The 14,873-nt window shown below is 42.4% G+C and overlaps 1 pseudogene; it reads right to left on the reverse strand.

Moving 5' to 3' along the window:
- Positions 1 to 805: 805 nt before the first annotated feature.
- LOC120055291 lies at positions 806 to 13,188 on the reverse strand (annotated as a pseudogene).
- Positions 13,189 to 14,873: the final 1,685 nt, after the last annotated feature.

Raw genomic sequence — 14,873 nt, forward strand, 5'->3', positions numbered from 1 at the left:
CAGAAATAAATGTCCCAAAATCGCACTAAACGGATATAAATTGCTATAAAAACGCTTTAAATTAACTACCTTATGATGTTTTTAACTCCTATAACGAGTAGAAACATGACCAGAGTAATATTACTCCCTACACTAATGCTTGGAACAAGTGCGGGTCGGTGGCCGCCACGCGCATGACGCAGCAAGAAAAGAGTTCCTAGCTACAGGGTTTTTTTATTTATAGTGCCTGTGATTGTGCAATCGACCCCATTCAAATCGTCATCACGTAAAGGCATCCAGGGGAAGACGTAAGCAGTGTCCGTATACTCATATGAATAACATTGGCCTTAAAACTGACTCCAGAACAGGGGCCAACATTTCTGAAATCTGACTCCATGTCAGGGAAATTGCTGTAGAATGACTTCTGTTCCACTTAGAGACAAAATTTCAACTCCTATAGAAACTATAGACTGTTTTCTATCCAATAATAATAATAATATGCATATTGTACGATCAAGAATTTTGTAGGAAGCCGTTTCAAAAATTACACGATTTCCATAAATAGTGACAACAGCACCCCCTAGCCTTAAACATGAGGCAATTCATTCATTCACTTTTTCTTCATCCTCATATCTAGAATCTACAATATAAATCTGCAACATATTCAGATAACCGAATGAGTTTCTGTCACTTTCTCATTTGTTTCAACATTTTATTATTGTTTATTGAAAATAATTCACTGTTCATTTCCATTTCCATTTTTATTTTTTGTGTACTGAAGGTAACCTAATAATGAAAATGTTTATCTTAGGGGATGTCAGTGTTTTCAGTTTAGATTTTTGTAGAGTGTGTCTGGGTTTTCTTTCACTGTGGGCTCCAGGGCACAGTAGTACAGAGTAGAGTCTAACACTTCAGCAAAGGAGATCTCCAGATCCACACGGGTTCTCATCGTTCAGTCTAACAGACAGTCGAGGGTCTTCAGGTTTAGCGTTCACTACAGAGGGGTTTGAGGACACTCCAGTGAGGAGGAGGAAGATGGGAGATGATCCAGGGTACTGATGATACCACTGGAGAGTACTAGCAGAGGAGTAGTTACAGGACAGATTTATGACATCACCCTCCAACCCAAACACCTTATCTGATGTTGGAGTAATGTCATTCCCATGACTGACACCTGTAAAAAAATTATGAAAACAGGAATTATTTTCAGGAAATTATTATAAAATTCAATTAATTATTCAGTGTATTAAAAATGGACAAAATATCCTTCAAAGTAATATTACTCCAGTCTCCAGTAATTACATTGGATATGTAATTGGATATGAAGAATAGCATCAATCTCACCCATATATTAAAATTGATCCCAGTAACATGCTGGTACGTGTTATTTGACACAGTGAAAAGAGTGAACACAAGTAGAGTTATGACAGAATGACTCCCCTGGTTTCTCACTGTCAGCTATAAAAGGCATTTCCTTACCTTTGCCTCAATTATGTAACACGTTGTCACGAATCCCGCTTCCTGAGTCTGTTTTTGCCTGTGTTCTGTCCTGGAGTGTTTTTCCGGTGTCCTGGAACGCACCCTGTCTGGTTGCCGGGCGACGTAGCTAGTTGGGAGATCTCTGATTACCCGCATCTGTATCCCATCAGCTATCTGCACACCTGGTCCTGATCATCACCCCTCCACTTCATAAGCTCTGACCTGACATCCATTCCCTGCCGGATCGTTAGCCATGAACATCATTCACCCGGAACACTCACCCCATCCCTGCCTGGTCGTCGGTGGCTTCTGTTACTCCCTTGGATCTGCCTATTCACTCCCATCAACTCACCTCCGCTGCCCGCTCCACCACCTGGATCTTTCTACCTTTACGGTTACACTTGTAAATAAATACTCACCTTCGTCCTACTCTCCTTGTCCTGGTCTGCTTCTGGGTTCTACTTTAGAAAGACGTGACACACGTTCCCTTAAAAAATGGCACACAACACAAAGTACTGTACACATCCACGTGCACACACAGTGTTTTTGTAAGGGAGCTGTATATCCTGCTGTCACAGTGGGCCTCAGAGCACAGTAGTACACAGCAGAGTCAGACACCTGCACCCTCTGGATCGTCAAGGGGACTGATTGTGTCTTGTCATTTAGCTTTGCATTGAATCTCTCCTTGAACCCTGCAGCATTGTCTCCAGATCCAATAGAAAAACAGCTCAGCATATGTTTAGGGAAGTCATTGGCTTCTTGTTTGTACCAATAGATATATGCAACATTTTAGCACTAGTGGTGTTATACACTGCTCAAAAAAATAAAGGGAACACTTAAACAACACAATGTAACTCCAAGTCAATCACACTTCTGTGAAATCAAACTGTCCACTTAGGAAGCAACACTGATTGACAATAAATTTCACATGCTGTTGTGCAAATGGAATAGACAACAGGTGGAAATTATAGGCAATTAGCAAGACACCCCCAATAAAGGAGTGGTTCTGCAGGTGGTGACCACAGACCACTTCTCAGTTCCTATGCTTCCTGGCTGATGTTTTGGTCACTTTTGAATGCTGGCGGTGCTTTCACTCTAGTGGTAGCATGAGACGGAGTCTACAACCCACACAAGTGGCTCAGGTAGTGCAGCTCATCCAGGATGGCACATCAATGCGAGCTGTGGCAAGAAGGTTTGCTGTGTCTGTCAGCGTAGTGTCCAGAGCATGGAGGCGCTACCAGGAGACAGGCCAGTACATCAGGAGACGTGGAGGAGGCCGTAGGAGGGCAACAACCCAGCAGCAGGACCGCTACCTCCGCCTTTGTGCAAGGAGGAGTACTGCCAGAGCCCTGCAAAATAACCTCCAGCAGGCCACAAATGTGCATGTGTCTGCTCAAACGGTCAGAAACAGATTCCATGAGGGTGGTATGAGGGCCCGACGTCCACAGGTGGGGGTTGTGCTTACAGCCCAACACCGTGCAGGACGTTTGGCATTTGCCAGAGAACACCAAGATTGGCAAATTCGCCACTGGCGCCCTGTGCTCTTCACAGATGAAAGCAGATTCACACTGAGCACATGTGACAGACGTGACAGAGTCTGGAGACGCCATGGAGAACTTTCTGCTGCCTGCAACATCCTCCAGCATGACCGGTTTGGCGGTGGGTCAGTCATGGTGTGGGGTGGCATTTCTTTGGGGGGCTGCACAGCCCTCCATGTGCTCGCCAGAGGTAGCCTGACTGCCATTAGGTACCGAGATGAGATCCTCAGACCCCTTGTGAGACCATATGCTGGTGCGGTTGGCCCTGGGTTCCTCCTAATGCAAGACAATGCTAGACCTCATGTGGCTGGAGTGTGTCAGCAGTTCCTGCAAGAGGAAGGCATTGATGCTATGGACTGGCCCGCCCGTTCCCCAGACCTGAATCCAATTGAGCACATCTGGGACATCATGTCTCGCTCCATCCACCAACGCCACGTTGCACCACAGACTGTCCAGGAGTTGGCGGATGCTTTAGTCCAGGTCTGGGAGGAGATCCCTCAGGAGACCATCCGCCACCTCATCAGGAGCATGCCCAGGCGTTGTATGGAGGTCATACAGGCACGTGGAGGCCACACACACTACTGAGCCTCATTTTGACTTGTTATAAGGACATTACATCAAAGTTGGATCAGCCTGTAGTGTGGTTTTCCACTTTAATTTTGAGTGTGACTCCAAATCCAGACCTCCATGGGTTGATAAATTTGATTTCCATTGATAATTTTTGTGTGATTTTGTTGTCAGCACAATCAACTATGTAAAGAAAAAAGTATTTAATAAGAATATTTCATTCATTCAGATCTAGGATGTGTTATTTTAGTGTTCCCTTTATTTTTTGGAGCAGTGTATTAACAACTCAGTGTTACCAGTTGTCACGTCCTGACCATAGTGCTTATGTGTTTTGCTTGTTTTAGTGTTGGTCAGGACGTGAGCTGAGTGGGCATTCTATGTTGTGTGTCTAGTTTGTCTGTTTCTGTGTTCAGCCTAATATGGTTCTCAATCAGAGGCAGCTGTCAATCGTTGTCCCTGATTGAGAATCATATATAGGTGGCTTGTTTTGTGTTGAGATTTTGTGGGTGGTTGTTTCCTGTGTCAGTGTTTGTGCCACACGGGACTGTGACAGTTAGTACGTTTGTTATTTTGTATAGTGTCTTGTCTTCGTGTATATTAAATCATGGAAACTTACCACGCTGCACATTGGTCCTCCGATCCTTCTCGCCTCTCCTCGTCCGAGGAAGAGCTAGTCTGCCGTTACAGAACCACCCACCAAACTCGGACCAAGCAGCGTAGCAACGGGCAGCAGCGGCAGCAGCAGCAGCAGCGGGACCAGGAGAAATGGACATGGGAGGACGAGCTGGACGGTAAAGGACCCTGGGCAGAGCCAGAGGAGTATCGCCGCCCCAAAGCAGAGCTGGAGGCAGCAAAAACGGAGAGGCGGCGTTTTGAGGAGCTAGCTCGGCAGCGGGAGCCGGATCTAGGTTACACCACTTGGGAGGAAATAAACAGGTGGTCGGTTGACCCAGGGAGAGTGCCGGAGCCCGCCTGGGATTCGATGGAGCAATGTGCGGAGGGATACCGGCGAATGAGGTTAGCACGACAGCGCGGTAGGAAGCCCGAGAAGAAACCCCAAAAATTGCTTGGGGGGGGCCTAAAGGGTAGTGTGGCGAAGTCAGGTAGGAAACCTGCGCCCACTTCCCAGGCTTACCGTGGAGAGCGGGAGTACGGGCAGACACCGTGTTATGCGGAAGAGCGCACGGTGTCTCCTGTACGTGTGCTTAGCCCGGTGCGGTACATTCCAGCTCCACGTATCGGCCGGGCTAGGTTGAGCATTGAGCCAGGTGCCATGAAGCCGGCTCAACGCGTCTGGTCTCCAGTGCGTCTCCTCGGGCCGGCATACATGGCACCAGCCTTACGCATGGTGTCCCCGGTTCGCCAACACAGCCCAGTGCGGGTTATTCCACCTCCCCGCACTGGTCGGGCTACGGGGAGCATTCAACCAGGTAAGGTTGGGCAGGCTCGGTGCTCAAGGGAGCCAGTACGCCTGCACGGTCCGGTATATCCGGCGCCACCTTCCCGCCCCAGCCCAGTACCACCAGTGCCTACACCACGCACCAGGCTTCCTGTGCGTCTCTAGAACTCTGTTCCTCCTCCACGCACTCTCCCTGTGGTGCGTGTCTCCAGCCCAGTACCTCCAGTTCCGGCACCACGCACCAAGCCTCCTGTGCGTCTCCAGAGCCATGTATTAAATCATGGAAACTTACCATGCTGCACATTGGTCCTCCGATCCTTCTCGCCTCTCCTCGTCCGAGGAGGAGGAAGAGCTAGACTGCCGTTACACCAGTCCTCCTTCTGTAGCAATCAGACTTCCTTGTTGCTGGTGAACATGGTCTCCTGTGCACTCTGGAAGACAAAAAAATATAAAGTGAGTGATAACGAAATATTAAAAAATTAAAATGAGATAGATGATGATTATATAAACCAATGAGAAAAAAGGTTCCATCATACCGAAGCAGAATACATCAGGAACCAGCCAGATGATCAGACAGAGTACCATGGTTATACAGAACACACTGAGAGTGACTGTGAGTTACAGTAAGAGATAGAGATCCTCTCTCTCTCTTCCATGTCCATCTCAGCCTGTATATCACCATCAACTGACAGACATGAAGGAGGAGCCTGTTCAGAGACAGGAGAGATTGTAAAGAAATGTATGGGTCAATATTACCTCGTTAATATTAGATATAAGCACTCATTGCAGTACATTAGCCAAAGTGAAAAGCTCACATAAACTGAAAAGTAGGTAAAGCAATTGTCAAATACCTAGATGTTCCGTGAAGTGAGTAAGATAAACATATATTTGTTGAGGTGAAAACGTACACATATTGTATTTTCTGGATTGTCAAGGGAATGCAGACAGAACATGCAGGATCAGCCAATTTCTCATGACTAGTCAGTCAGTTTGAAGTGGAAAAGGTAAGGAGCAGAACAATGGAGATCTATCTATCACAGAGCTTTGACACCCTCTGTCCTACTGTTGATGCTTCATGTTGTTCTGTATTACATGCAGTAGTAGACCATGGGGGGTGTCTGTCTGTATGGCATCCTCTGATTCAGGGGTGTGTGTGCTTTGTTAGGTTGTCCCCTTCAGGTTGACTTTCATACTACACCACCAAGCTGTGTGATTTGTGAATAGGAGTAACTACAAACAATAATATTTTTGCACGTTGTCATATTCCCAAGTGTTTATCCAGCCAATATTTTAAAAAACTGCCTACGGTAAGAGAAATTGAAGACTAGTGATTGAAGGGTAAAGAATACATCTTTCTCACAGTTTTTTTTCTCACAATTGAATATGAAGACAGACAAAACACTAGACCACCTGGGGATTTCACACAGTGCAGGTGTGAACACAATTCTCTGATCTAAATTTGTATGATTTAAAATTGTGGGTTGATGTTTAATAATGATCCACACAACAACAAAGCATTTTGTTCTGCAGGTTTTTGTACAGTGTCTTATATGTATCACTGTGTATAAAAATACTGGTTATAACAATCGCTGAGAGCACAGTAGTAGAAAGATGAATCTGTCAAGGTTAGGTGGGTTATGATCAGTTCAGTTGGTGTCCGGGAGGTTGCAGATGGTTATTTCTTATCAAGGATATGTTCACTACCGCTCTTTTATATGGCAGCTTTATACACAGCCTGGTCTCATAGACTAGACGTACCATAACAAATGTTAATCCGGAAAAAAAGTGGGGTGGTTCGTCAGGTGGATAGTTGGGCATATATCTTGAATGCCTAACCACCCAAAAGTTGTGAGTTCGAATCACAACAGTGAAGAGGCGACTCCGGGATGCTGGCCTTCTAGGCAGAGTTGCAAAGAAGAAGCCATATCTCAGACTGGCCAATAAAAATAAAATATTAAGATGGGCAAAAGAACACAGACACTGGACAGAGGAACTCTGCCAAGAAGGCCAGCATCCCGGAGTCGTCTCTTCACTGTTGACGTTGAGACTGGTGTTTTGCGGGTACTATTTAATGAAGCTGCTGTCGTGGAGAATTGTCTCAGAAATATAACACTCTTACAAGAACTTGTGAATTCAATATAGACTTTAATACAAAGTAGCAAAAATGAGCCCTTCCATGGAAGGACCCTATCACAAATGTAACAGATCCTAAAAAGAATATATATCTATCATGCTTATGTTCCATCTGCTCTGCTCCATGGAAAGAGACTAAATTCTCATATTACAGAGTCCTGCCTTTATAGGATTCTGTCTTTGCATAACGTATAGAGTCCCCTCCCTCTATATGAAAATAGCTTCCCTTGACCTTTCTCCATTATTTTCTTTTCATCTCAGAGCTTGCTTGTTCACGCCCACTAACGCTCATATCTGCTTTTGGTTAGGTTATAATGATTTCAGAACCCTTTTCACATCCTAAAAAGAATATATATCTATCATGCTTATGTTCCATCTGTTGGTCAGTTGGCTAACACCCTCCTTTGTGTGTCCTTCTGGCATTGATATGTCCAGCTGTCCTAAGTGCCTATGGCTTTGGCCTTTGTACTCATGTTTGTTCAGCTCAATGTAATCTTTGGTATGTTTCCCTTTTCAGAAATAGCAGATGCACTAGGTGTCATCTTCTCCTCCTATTGTCCGATGTACATATGTCCTTGCTACTTCAGTATAGCATCTGCCCCTATATATATTACACTAGCTCCCACACTGCCAGTTGGGGACTTGTGAGGCGTCTGTTTCTCAAACTAGACACTCTAATGTACTTGTCCTCTTGCTCAGTTGTGCGCCGGGGCCTCCCATTCCTCTTTCCATTACTGGTTAGAGACAGTTTGCTCTGTTCTGTGAAGGGAGTAGTACACAGCGCTGTACGAGATCTTCAGTTTCTTGGCAATTTCTCACATGGAATAGCCTTCATTTCTCAGAACAAGAATAGACTGACGAGTTTCAGAAGAAAGTTCTTTGTTTCTGGCCATTTTGAGCCTGTAATCAAACCCACAAATGCTGATGCGCCAGATACTCAACTAGTCTATAGAAAACCAGTTTTATTGCTTCTTTTATCAGAACAGCAGTTTTCAGCTATGCTTACATAATTGAAAAAGGGTTTTCTAATGATCAATTAGCATTTTAAAAATGATAAACTTGGATCAGATAACACAACGTGCCATTGGAATACAGGTGTGATGGTTGCTGATAATGGGCCTATGCACGCCTATGTAGATATTCCATTCAAAATCAGCCATTTCCAGCTACAATAGTCATTTACAACATTAACAATGTGTACACTGTATTTCTGATCAATTTGATGCTATTTTAATGGTCAAAAATGTGCATTTCGTTCAAAAATAAGGACATTTCTAAGTGACCCCAAATGTTTCAATGGTAATGTATATAAAACATGTGTGGGGGGCTTGCCTGTTTTGCATGTTATTTGGCATTAATACATGACACATGTCAGTTTCCTAACAATGTTAAAAAATATATATATAATTGAGTTAATAAAGTCGCATACAAACATCTCTTTTTTGTTTTCTTGAGTAAGACCGCTCCAAAATGCAGATGTTTCAGTCTAGCTCAGTGCTTTCTGTGGTGGTGGGGCATGTCAGCAGAAAATAGGAACATTGCGTCGTGATTGGCTTAGTGTTCTGTCACTCATGGGGACCTTACGCAATCGCCAAGCTTCAGTCCTTAGTAAGGGTAGACATTCAACATTTCTGCCCTTTGGGTCCTGCCATAGAGATCTATTACAAGTGCCCTTCCAAGAAGGCTCAAGGTCATTGGCCACAGAAATGACGTCAAATCACGTTATATGTACAGTAGCTTTGACTGGACTGATCATGTCACATCTTACTTTCACAATCTTAGCTAGCAGTCATCATCATGAATCAAGTCTACTTGCAAATCCTTTTAATCCTTGTCATATGAAGAGAAATAATGAAGAGAAAATATAGATAAAACGTAACGGTTTTCATCGGCAATTGGACATAAACATTACACAACAATTTGGAGATCGCAAATTCAACAATGAATGGTTTGTTAGAAATCAGTGACAGTGGCTAACTGCAAACATTGCAACTAAATACATTTTGAACGGTCATTCAACTCGGAATTGTAAATCCGGCACCTTTCTCTTTGATGACAATATTTGCCCACGAAGGACCGCCGCGCCACTTTCCTGTTCAAACACATCACAACAACTTGAGTCCAAAAATGTCTTATGCTGCTTCATAAATGATGTAGGATGCCAGAGAGATAGGTATACTGGAAGTGTGGTGGAGGTGTTGAAGGTTTATTTTACTAAATCATGTTTAGAATGTTTAGCCATATGAAAATATTCTGATATTCATTACATATTTATTTCATTTCCAAATATAAAGTCTGGTCACTGCTGGTTGAACATGCAAATAACTTTCATACTAAAAGAAGGGAACATAATGGATGGAAGATAAGATATATTCAGACGCAGGTTCTAGGGGTTCTAGGGGTCTCAGATTCAGGTTATCTGTGTTTCTATTGTCAGGATCAGTTTTTGTATTTTTTTTTTCTGAGATTTCCTGTCACTGTGGGCCTCAGGGCCCAGTAGTACAGAGCAGAGTCTGTCACTTCAGCAGAGGAGATCTCCAGATCCACACGGTTTTCCTCTTTTTCATGTGTGAGGGTCCATTTTGTACTATCAGTGTTGGTTATGATCCCAGAGTATGAGGAACTGTGGAGAGGATCCAGGGTGCTGGAGGTACCATAACAGACAGGAGAGTTTAACACTACTACCCTGCATAATATCCACTACATCTCTGTCTAGAGCAATTACGTCTTCAACACTTGTACCTGTAAAAAGAAAAACATGGATTACTGAGTCAATGTAGACAGTGTACAGTATATCCACACGTGGTGTTTCAAAGTGTATTGTCACTTGATTATGATAATACCATATTGTAATGATTACTAAACAGTGTACATTCTGTTAGTACACATTCATTTAATTAATGGAGAGTTTATTCTTACCTACAAGTGCACAAAAACAAGACTGAATAGAGCAGCATCATAGTCACTGGGTTTTAGACAGAGACTTCTCTGTAAAATTATCTTCTCTTGGAACATTCACTCTCTGGTTGAATCAGTTCCACTCATTACATGTTATGTATAAAACTTAGCTCCTCCTCTTGACACAATAGAATGGGTGCATGTTGACTCCACTTGATGGCACTATTTTCAAATGAAACTTGGAACTACAGAGAAGAAATACTCTCTCAGGCCATGTTAGGTTTTTGTACAGTGTTTCTGAGTTTCCTGTCACTGTGGGCCTCAGAGCACAGTAGAACAGAGCAGAGTCTGTTACTTCAGCAGAGGAGATCTCCAGATCCACACAAGTCTTCTCTTTGTTCAGTTTCCCAGAGAAGCGAGAGTCAAGAGAATCAGCTCTATGTTCAGTCCCTGTGGAGTGCAGGATGAGCAGAAGGTATTGGGGAGCTGATCCTGGAGACTGTTTATACCATAGTAGACTGTAGGCTGAGGAGTAGTTGCAGGAAAGAAGAACATTACTATCCACAACTGCATACACTTCATGTTGGTTTGGCTCGATAGTCTGCTCATAACTGCCTCCTGCAAATGGGAAGAGATGAACATTGAGACATTTTTTATATATTTTTTTGTTTATCGTTGTAATTTTCAAAACAGAAAACATGACACTACTTTGAAAGCCATAACTTACCTATTACTGAGAACATAATAATTGACCAGATGAACAACATGGCTGGGGTTGGAAGTCAAACTGACTAATATCACAACAGAAGCTGAATCCTCTAAACCAACTTCATCTGCAAGGTTTTCTGTTGATCATTTCTGCTTAGTTTACCTACAAGCTCCACCCCAAAGTACAGTTGCTATAAAGATGCTCAATGTTATCTCTTCTCTCTACTTCTCTCCTCTCCTCTCCTCTCATTTGTCCTCTCTTCAGCGATACTGCATCTCTCATTCCCTCTACTGGGTAGTGTAGGAGGTAGATTCCCTCCATTTTATTGTATGAATCCCATATGAAAGGATTTTGTACAGTGAATCTGGGGTTCCTGTCACTGTGGCTGTCATGGCGTAGTACTGTAGTACAGAGCAGAGTCTGTCACTTCAGCAGAGGAGATCCCCCGTTCCACACGGGTTCTCTCTTCATTCAGATTATTAACTTCTTCTGGCTGCAAGCCCGGAGCCGGGCACAATATGACAACAGCCACTTCAAGTGCAGGGCGCGAAATTCAAAATATATTTTTTTATAAATATTTAACTTTCACACATTAACAAGTCCAATACAGCATATGAAAGATAAACATCTTGTGAATCCAGCCAACATGTCCGATCTTTTAAATGTTTTACAGCGAAAACACCACGTATATTTATGTTAGCTCACCACCAAATACAAAAAAGGACAGACATTTTTCACAGCACAGGTAGCATGCACAAAGCCAACCTAACTAACCAAGAACCAACCAAACTAACCAAGAAACAACTTCATCAGATGACAGTCTTATAACATGTTATTCAATAAATCTATGTTTCGTTCGAAAAATTTGCATATTTGAGCTATAAATCAGTTTTACATTGCAGCTACCATCACAGCTACCGTCAGAAATGGCACCGAAGCAGGCAGAGTAATTACAGACACCAACGTCAAATACCTAAATACTCATCATAAAACATTTCTGAAAAATACATGGTGTACAGCAAATGAAAGACAGGCATCTTGTGATTCCAGCCAATATTTCCGATTTCTTAAGTGTTTTACAGCGAAAACACAATATAGCATTATATTAGCTTACCACAATAGCCAGAAACACAAGCCATTTACCAGCAGCAAAAGTTAGCGATCGTAACAAACCAGCAAAAGATATATAATTTTTGACTAACCTTGATAAGCTTCATCAGATGACAGTCCTATAACATCAGGTTATACATACACTTATGTTTTGTTCGAAAATTTGAATATTTAGAGCTGAAATCAGTGGTTATACATTGTGCTAACGTAGCATCTTTTTCCCACAACGTCCGGATATTTTTCTGACACTTTTTCTGACACACATATTCTGACCAAATAACTATTCATAAACATAACTAAAAAATACATGTTGTATAGGAAATGATAGATACACTAGTTCTTAATGCAATCGCCGTGTTAGAATTCTAAAAATAACTTCATTACGATATGCAGTTTACGTTATGGCGAGAGCGTGCCCAAAACCTGGCCACAAACTACTAGTTCACATGTACGACAGATATATGAAATAGCATCATAAAATGGGTCCTACTTTTGCTGATCTTCCATCAGAATGTTGTACAAGGGGTCCTTTGTCCAGAACAATCGTTGTTTGGTTTTAGAACGGCCTTTTTCCCTCTCGATTTAGCAAGCACACTTGCCAAGTGGCGCGAATCTCTCCATCGTCAACAAACTCAGAGAACGGAACACGGCAAAACTCCCGAACAAATTTCAATAATCTGATTAAACTATATTGAAAAAACATACTTTACGATGATATTGTCACATGTATCAAATAAAATCAAAGCCGGAGATATTAGTCGTCCATAACGACAGCTTATCAGAAGGCAAATCCAGGTCCCTTCTCGCGCTCTCCAGAAAACAGGAAACTGGTGACACGTCATGCCGAAAGCTATTATGCAACCCCAGATCAAGTTACACACTCCATTTCTTCTCTCACTGCCTGTCGACATCTAGTGGAAGACGTATGAAGTGCATCTAAACTAATAAATCTCAAGGACTTTAATAGGCAGGCCCTAGAACAGTGCATCGATTTCAGATTTTCCACTTCCTGTCAGGAAGTTTGCTGCAAAAGGAGTTCTGTTTTACTCACAGATATAATTCAAACGGTTTTAGAAACTAGAGAGTGTTTTCTATCCAATAGTAATAACAATATGCATATTGTACGAACAAGAATTGAGTACGAGGCCGTTTGAAATGGGCACCTTTAATCCGGCTACTCAATACTGCCCCTGCAGCCCAAACAGGTTAACAGACAGTCAAGGGTCTTCAGGTTTAGCTCTAAATACAGAGGGGTCTGAGGTGACTGTAGTGAAGAGGACAAATTGCGGTGCTGATCTGGGATATTGACGATACCATTGAAGATAGTCTACTGAGCCAGAGTAGTTACAAGACAGTGTAACACTGCTTCCCTCCATGCCATGTTCTGTCTCTGAAGTTGGTTTTATGTCATTTTCATAACTGCCTACTGTAATAAAGTTACGTTTAGATAAACATTTTCATATCATGGGAATGTATTACATACTCTGTGTCATATTCAATACATGTGAAAAGATAATCAGTCATTAATTTTTTTTGAGGAAGTGCTATTTTCAAATAACACTTGACAGTTACCTTGAATAAACTAAAAGTATGTAATGTAAGACTAATACTCACCAACAAGTGCAGAGAGGAGAAACACTGGGTAGAGAAACATGGTGATGGGTGTAACAGTGTGTTATCAGGAGGCAGAACTGAAGACATCCCACTGTTACAGTCAGTTAGAGGAGAATCATCTCTCCACCTCTCATCTTAGCTCCTCCTATTCAGTAAATGGACCCACATTACATAAACATTATCATCTGTGATGAACAAATATGACTTAATTGATGGATTACCATGAACATGATCTCTGATAATGTGTATGCAGATGCTTGCCTATTTCATGGTGTTTACTTGTAGGTGTTAGGCTCTAATTCTCAGAGTAAGACACTGAACGGACATCATGAAAGCTTAACCAAGTTTATTTTACCCAGTTGGTCAATACAGCAGAATTCAGACAAAACAATTTTATCACCACCACAAGTATATAGTATATACTCCAATTTAGGCACTCCTCCTCTCCAATCCTTACATATTTTATGGTTTGACTGGAAGACATAGTGGTAGGGTAATAAACCATTGTTTCTCCCTTAAGGGGATCAGACCCCCTTGATGCCTAATCCAAACATCTCCACCCGTATCCCCTATAGCAATCCTGTGACTTCCTCCCGTCCACCCAACACATTCCAAAGCCATCTGGCTCCTACAGATAACCATTAACTTCTGATGTAAAAACTAGTCTCTTTCACTCCTAGACAATACAAAAACACATACATTCCCCATGTCACACCCTGACCTAACTAAAATAAGAAAGAAAACAAAGATAACTAAGGCCAGGGCGTGACAGAAATGGTATTGATTGGGGTGAATAAGGACTGATAATGTGAACTTCTTTAAGTGTTAAGGTTTTGTAATCCTGAGTTGGAAAAGACAGATAACAATTAGATCTGAAACAGTTCACAATAAGGATTGTTATCCCCTGCTTCTGTATATTTGTTTTACAGTGTCTCTGGGTTTCCTGTCACTGTGGGCCTCAGAGCACAGTAGTACAGAGCAAAGTCTGTCACTTCAGCAGAGGAGATCTCCAGATCCACACTTTCAGCTACTTGGTCAACATGAACTGACAGTCGAGGATACAATGGTTCCTCCTTTAAAAGTTGCGAGCTTGCACCGCGGGACTTAGAGGTACCCAGCGTCACAGCTTCATTGCTCCAGACCACCACAAGGGTGAGTTAGAGCAGTCATTATGCATTTACTGCAAATTGAATGTACAATTGTGTAAGCTTGCCTTGCAATGCAGCTGAAGTAACATAGCTAGCTAACTATTTACTTGCTTATTGTGTAGTGGAGGATAAAAATAACTGTATTCCTATAGATGTGTAGCTAGTGTTGGGGTTCGTTCCTTGTTCCTTGTCAATCATTGGCTCATTGGTGAAATTAGTATTCAGACAATATCTTTAATTAAATCATTCAAAACCTTTATAACTGTGGGCCTCCTGGGTGGCGCAGTGGTCTAGGGCAC

The sequence above is a fragment of the Salvelinus namaycush genome, chromosome 11, assembly GCF_016432855.1.
Source record: "Salvelinus namaycush isolate Seneca chromosome 11, SaNama_1.0, whole genome shotgun sequence".
NCBI lineage: Eukaryota > Metazoa > Chordata > Actinopteri > Salmoniformes > Salmonidae > Salvelinus > Salvelinus namaycush.